Here is a 7,301-nt window from a genome sequence, read left to right on the forward strand (position 1 = left end):
CCTGAGTGTGCCGCGTCTTTCCTGCTGGCGGGAGGTTGCGCGGGACAGAGCCCTGCCCACTGCATGCTGGCCATCTACTTTCTGCTGTTCTAGATTTTCAGACCCAATGTCAGGGTCCAGGCCCTGGCTACTGTACCTATTTGATCCTTGACAGTGGAGGGAATGAACTAAAATTCTTACTGTGCTATTATAGTTCCAGTCCAAATCAGTCCTCTGTGTGCTTCAACTTGGCATCTCACAGGGAGCAGATAGACAGACTGTTTGACTTTGGGGAATAGTTCACAGTCCCATGCAATGCTTCCTAGCCAGAGCTGCCTCACAGAACTCTGTGAGAAGGAATACTCCCTACCTACACTACCCACACAGTACTTGACATGTGGTTAATACAATGGAGGAACATACTTTATAATTTAATTTCATCTTAATGAACTCAAATTTACAATTAAGTCACCACTTAAAGCTGGTGGCTCCCACATTGAATGATGTAACATGAGCAGTCTTCTCTAGAGACTCTGGGTCACCACCACAGGGCATCATCAAGGCAGCAGCAGTAAAACCTACAAACATTAGCGTAAATAGGAAGCCACTATCTAAATATGAGCAAACAGAGATATTGGATCACACCTGCTGACAGATGTTGGTGAATGCTGTTGTAATGTGGCAAAGGTTTACACATGACCCTATCTGATGTTCCTAGTGCCGAGCAGTTGCAATTGTTATTCCCAGAAGGCATGTTGGACCATTTGATATTCTCCCTAATCTCCCTGAAGAAGGTTGACTTGTGACAGTTATGCAGTTGAGTCTAGATCTAAACTCAAGGCTGTCTCAGTTTGAGGTCTATGCAGTGCTTTGCATTGTTCAGGCTCCTTGCAAAAGACTGTCAGTGTCTCAACCCATCTTTCCATTGGACTTCAAGCTTACCTCATCTTTCAAAAGTCTCAAAACATCATCTCTCCATATGATTTCAGGCTTAGTATGTTTTTCACAACCATTCCATCTTTCCACAGGACCTCAAAAACTCATATCATCTTTTTATAAGACCTTTAGCTGCTCACTATTCTGTCCACAGGATCTCTAGTGGCTTACTCCATCTTTGAATAGGTCTTTCAACAGCCCATCTCAGCTTTCCATAGCATCAAAATGTACTCTACTAATGCTCTTCTAGCTTATCCAATAACAACAGAGTTTTTGTTCAACTTTTAAAGTTTTCCCTTGTCAAATCAAAGTAATAGAATTTTCATTGACATGGCATTTTGTTTTAGTGAACATATGGACATCACACACACACACACACACAAACACGATACACACCCATGCCCCCTCCCATGTATACCACACACAAATATCATATACATTTGTATACATACACATGTCTCACATACATGTATATATCACATTGACACACATACGCATGTATACAGACACACAGTATATATATATATATATATATATATATATATATATATATATATGTGTGTGTGTGTATGTGTGTGTGTATGTGCATATGTGTATGTCTATATGTGTATCTTGTGCATGTGTAGTATGTGTGTATGGGAGGTCAGACGTTAATGTTAGGTATCTTCACTGATTTTTCTCCACATTATTTTTTGATACAGAGTCTCTTATTGAACCTGACTTGTCAATGAGTTTCAGAGACCTGCCTGCCTCCAACACTGGGATTATAGACACATTCTGTTGTGCTCATTTTTAATATAAGTGCTGGGGGTCTGTCTGAACTAAGGTTCTCATGGTTATACAATTTTACCAACCGAGTAATATCTGTAGCTCTAGGAGTTTCGCTTTCCATAACTCCAAGGGGGAAAATGAATCTAAATTACCCTTGAAGAAACAGATCAAATGCCAGGCTTGCCACTGAGTATCTGAAGTACCATTAGTTGCTATAACACACTCACTGAAAAAGCTCCATGACATTATTTCATCCTCATATGAAATCTAATCAAAGATGTGGTGAGGATGGGCCTAGGCTCTGGTTCACAGAGTCCCATTGGCTGACAGCTGCATTGGTATCTTCAATAAATAGGTGGCTTTGAGACATCAAAGCTCAGATAGTAGATGGACTTAGGGGGAATTCAATACAGCCCTGAATGTGACAGACATCACTTCTGTCCCACTCATTGGCAGCACCCAGTGACATGGGACCAATTCAGTGTAAAGGAGACTGAGAAACACAGACTGGCTATGGCTTTAGCATAAAAAAGAAGCAAAGTTGTGGATTGCTAACTGGTCTTTGCTAGTACTGTCTATTCCTCACTGGTTAGACAATAGGACAAAGAGATCCATGGTCTTAGGAAGAGTCTATGGCATTCATGATCAATGGGGTGGAGAGGAGTTTCTTTTTCTTTCTTTTTTTTTTTGAAGCATTGTTTTGCAGCCCACTTAATATGTACAGAAAGAACACATGAGGGAAGGAGTAGTCACACATGTTGAGAAAGTTTCCATTAGTCATTGGACCTTGTATATGCCCATCATATCTGCCAGCAAATAACCCCAAAGTCAGGAGCATCAGTTGAAGGGTGAATGCCAAGGCTTGCCAGGCTCACCATAGTCTACCTACTGATTTCCCTGTTGTCACCTTTTGGTTCAAAGGTCTAACTCTTCAGCTTTTTGGTTCCCAGAATACTGCTTTGGCTACCCCAGTGCCTTATCACAAGATGTTTCTGTCACTTTCTACTTTCTATCTTTCCTTCCTTCCCCCCTCCTTTTTGTGTATATCATATGCATGCAGGTATATGTGAACAGTTGTGTGTGCATGCATGTGAATGTGTGTGGGGAGTATAGAGGTAGGTGTTAGGTGCCTTTTTCAGTCACTTGTCAGTTTTATTTTTGAGACAAGGCTTTTTATTGAGCCCTGATCTGTTCAGCTAGAAACCCCAGAGACATACCAGTCTCTGCTCCCCAGTGCTGGGTTGCAGATATGTGTCCATGTATCTGCATTTTAAGGTAGTTCTGGAGATCCAAACTCAGGTCCTTACACTTGCATGAGAAGCACATTGTTGACTGAGCCTAGACTCAGGCTTTCATGTGCAAAAATACTCCAGACATCTTGATACCACCCTTACCCCCTTGCCTAGAGCTTAAGGCAGGGAACATTCTATTTCTTTCAAGTGGTCTCTTGTCTAGAACTGTGGGTCTGTTCTAGTGACAGGAAATGTTGCACATGGGTTAAAATTTTACTACTTTATCAGATGGACTAAAAAGCACCCAATGCACACACTCTGTAATGATTTTCATACACAAAACATAAAACATAATACATAAAGAACCAAAGCTAGCCAAATTGTCCTGTTTTTGACTATTGTTTCTAGACATTATGCCTTTTCTGTGTTTCAGGTTCTTTCTGTGAGAATTCTACTTAATATATCTGTTTGTTCTAGATAAGAAGGTTTGTTTATGTGTGGTGTGTGTGTGTGTGTGTATGTGTGTGTGTACTTGTGCATGCATGCCATTTAAAAACTTTACCTGTGCCAGGTTGGTGCTTAGAGGCACTTAAGATGAGCGTGTGGTTTTGGTTAGATTCCTTCATACACTCACAGGTTCTTGTTCTCAGACCACCCCCACCTAGCTGCTTGTTATCTCATGGTGCATCTGGCCACAGAGCCTTTTTTGTGAAAATAGAACAAATTAAAAGTTTAACAAGATGAGGCAATATTTATTAAACACCCACATTTTTCCTTGTTAAGTCCTTTTTAAGCCCATTGGAGGCTGTTAGTTTTCTTTTGTGCCTTAATCTTTGTGGGGCAGTAGGCTATGAGAAAGCCAGAAAGCTTGGTAGAAATCTTTGAAGCCCCGGAGACCTTGGCCTGAAAAGGGCCAGCAGGACGGGAGGCTGCTTCGGATTTCCCAGGCCATATATGGCTCTCTTAGCTTTCACTTCCCACAAAGAGGTCTGTGGCCTTTACCATGTAGGAATAACACCTCCATGCAAATAAGGCATCCCCAAGCCCTCAAGCCAAACCAATAGAGGTTACCTGTTCTCCCCCCAAAACTGTATATATACCCCCAGAGCTAAAAGTAAAATGCTGCTGTATGGTGTAAGATCTCCTGCTGTCGGAGTGCTTTCGTGATCCTGCCAGTCGCTAGCTATCCTACGCATTTCAAAGGACAACTCTCCTCTCTCCCTCTCCCCTCAGCGGGCAGAGCGAACTAAGAGAGCTGTAACACTTTTCTTCCGTGGGCTCTCATGAGCTACCCTCGGAAAGAGGAAACTGAAAGAGCAGGTAACACTCTCCTGCATTTGGAGGCTGGTACGGAGGTCCTGCTCCACGCGACTGGAAAGTGTGCTGTGCCCTAGTTCACAGCTGCGCTCTCCCTTATCACCGCTGCTGCCACCCCCGCCTCTGGGCTGCCAAAGGCCCCTGGCCAGCTCGGCCGGCGCCTTCCACGCCCCCGACCCCAGAGTCCGTCCGCCTGGCCTGGAACGGATGCCCACCACCGCCGCACCTCCTCCTGCCCGGGCGGCCCGTGACTGCCTCCCGTGCCTGCCTCCCTGCCAGCCGCCGCCACCCTCAGTGCCCTGCAGCGGTTCCTCCAGCCACTCTCCCGGGTCTTGTTGCGCCAGCATGCCCAGCATGCCCGCCTGCAATCCCTAGGCGTGAGTAGCACACAACAAATCTTTATTTTTTTTCTGCGATCTCTTGCTGTCCTCAACTCTGGAGCTGACTGACTAGCATAAAGCCAAGGCATAATAAGGATTCCCTATGGCAATCTTTTGAGCTATGCATTGTATTTCCCCACACAAATTCTCAAAACAAGAAAGCAAGACTTCCATATACTTCTTTCAATGGTGTTCCTGTAGAATGTAAAACAGAAGCCAGTGTTCCTCATTCTAGTGATAAGCCAAACTGTTCTGAAGATAGAAAGGGTATACTGTTTGAGAAGATCCACCCTACCTGCTACCACTTTAGGAATGTAGATTTCTACTCCTGTTAGGCTAGGTGGATGCATCATGTCTGGAGTTTGTAGGAAGGCTGGTAGCTCACACATCTACTTGAAAAGATCTGGACAGGTCACAGTGGAGGGTAGCCACCAGGAAGGAGAAAGGGAAGAGAGGGAAGGACACAAAGAACACACACACACACACACACACACACACACACACACACACACACACAGAACGAGATGTCAGGGAGGCTGAGAGGAGCAAGAGAATATATGGAGAGAGATGGAGACACAAGCAGGGAGGGAGCTATTCCTAGAGAAGTTCACATTACTATCAGGGGGATTGGCAGGATTGCTATGTAAGTTGCTTTATTATTCTTAGTATTTCATCCCACATGTCCCATACCTATTGCTTAGTGACATTGGGTTTTCTTTTTTTTTCCAGGACAGGTAGGATATACTTTACACTATTGATCTTGTAACTTGTGTTACCCAGTTGGAGTGGTAGAGAGTCACAGAACCCTATTCTGAGAGGTAGTGTTGAGAAGGATGATATTTTTTAGTCTTTTTCCAGTTCTGCAGTTTCTTTGAGGAGGGTCATGTAACTGAATCATTTGCATGAACTTTTACAGCTCCACAGCCTGAGAAACAACCACCCAGCTTCCTCCAGATCTGGAAGTGTGATAACATAAGTGCATTACTGATGGAAATCACTGAGGCTGAGGGTAGGTTACATAGCATCATTGTGACAAGAGATAAATAGTTTTGAAAAACCGGCAATGAACTATGGGATTTGGTAGAGACAGTTCTATTTCGACGTCCCCATTACTTTTCTGTAGGCAAACCAACGTTGTCAGTAGAGAAGCTATGTAGAAAGCAATTCTTGGGACAGCATAAGGTGCTGGTGAATGTACCAGGCACAATCTCTCATTTATGTGTGGAACGGACATAAGCGAGGACATCAGAGAGTCTCTCTATGCATAGAAACAGAGTGTATGTCTTGTAAGGGTCCTGCCTTGAGCAGGACAGCTCACCATACAAATGTTTAATGGCACCTACCATGAGAACGACCTGGGTTATCAGATGCTAAATAGACAACATGGCAAATAAGCCAGTCGTCTATCTACCCGTTACAGCTTCATGTCTGATAACTGTCCACCACATTAGTAATGCTTGCATCCAATTGAACATTCATCTAAAATACGATAAAATAAGACAAGTAAGATAGGATAAGATAGGATAAGATGAAACAGGAGAAGTGACTGGAGTAGCCCCCCCCCCCCAGGGCTATGTGGATTACATGGAGATAAATTTAATTTTCTTATTTTCAGCTGGTAATAGAGGTTTGTAAGTAATTTGAGCAGTAAAGAGCTGAAGTGAGCCTGCATGCTCACAGACAGGAATAGGGTGTCCTTTTGAGGGCACACTTCTCCACCTGATGACTTTGTATGTTGTCCTCCTCTTTCCTTTGAGGTTGCATAGGCCTACCTTCCAGTGTTGTAGATGGTACCTTTCAGCTAGGTCCTCACATGATGGAAGGTATTAAACCCCTTACAAGGACATTGATCTCACTGGTAGAGAGTCCACTCTTGTAACTAATTACCTTCTAGAGATTGCTTCATAATATTATACTGGGAATTAACATTGCAACATATGAATGATTGTACACAAATATTCAGGGGACACATAGACTTAAGTCTAATAGAAAGAATTGATAGCCTGTGTATCATCAGCTTACACCAACTTATGCCTGATTCTTGGTTTTAGTTTAGTTTCTTCATTACAGCTGACAGGGATTTGGTTCTAAGATGTCTCCCTGCTCCTTTAGTTCCAGGTACATTGTCTTAATCATTCCTACATTTGGTTATTGCACCCATCTTACAAAATATATGTTAAGTTTCAAGCCTGGGACAAGTATTTAGCATACAGAAGAGCACTTGGCCTCCAAGTTCTTCCAGCATCCCTTAGACCTTACCTGTTACAGGATATGGCTGGCATAATCTGCTCCTACCCTGAACTTTTCAGTCCAGGGACTAGCCTTCCCTTCCCCAAGAGGCTCTTCCCTAGATTATCTAGACTTTTTGTTTCCCTCTCTCTGTCTCCTTGCCTGGGCCCAATTTTCCTGGCCCACAAATAAATCTGTTGGAAATCTGCCCCCAATCAACCTGCTTTTATACTTTTAATTCAGCTTCAATTGGTTTGTTACATTGGTGGAGAAAATTTATTGATATTTACTATTAGTGTAATTATTTTTATGAAAGTTCAACACAGGCTGCTAAGCCAACTCAGATCTGGTTGAAATGACTTGTTAATCTTCATGAGCCTCTGACTGTCTATTATTTCCACTGTCTTTCTCCTGAGGAGGAGGTTGAGTTGGGAAGAATCCTGGTGAGTTGGCATAG

The sequence above is a fragment of the Grammomys surdaster genome, unplaced genomic scaffold (genome assembly GCF_004785775.1).
Source record: "Grammomys surdaster isolate TR1022 unplaced genomic scaffold, NIH_TR_1.0 125752, whole genome shotgun sequence".
NCBI classification, from domain to species: Eukaryota; Metazoa; Chordata; class Mammalia; order Rodentia; family Muridae; genus Grammomys; species Grammomys surdaster.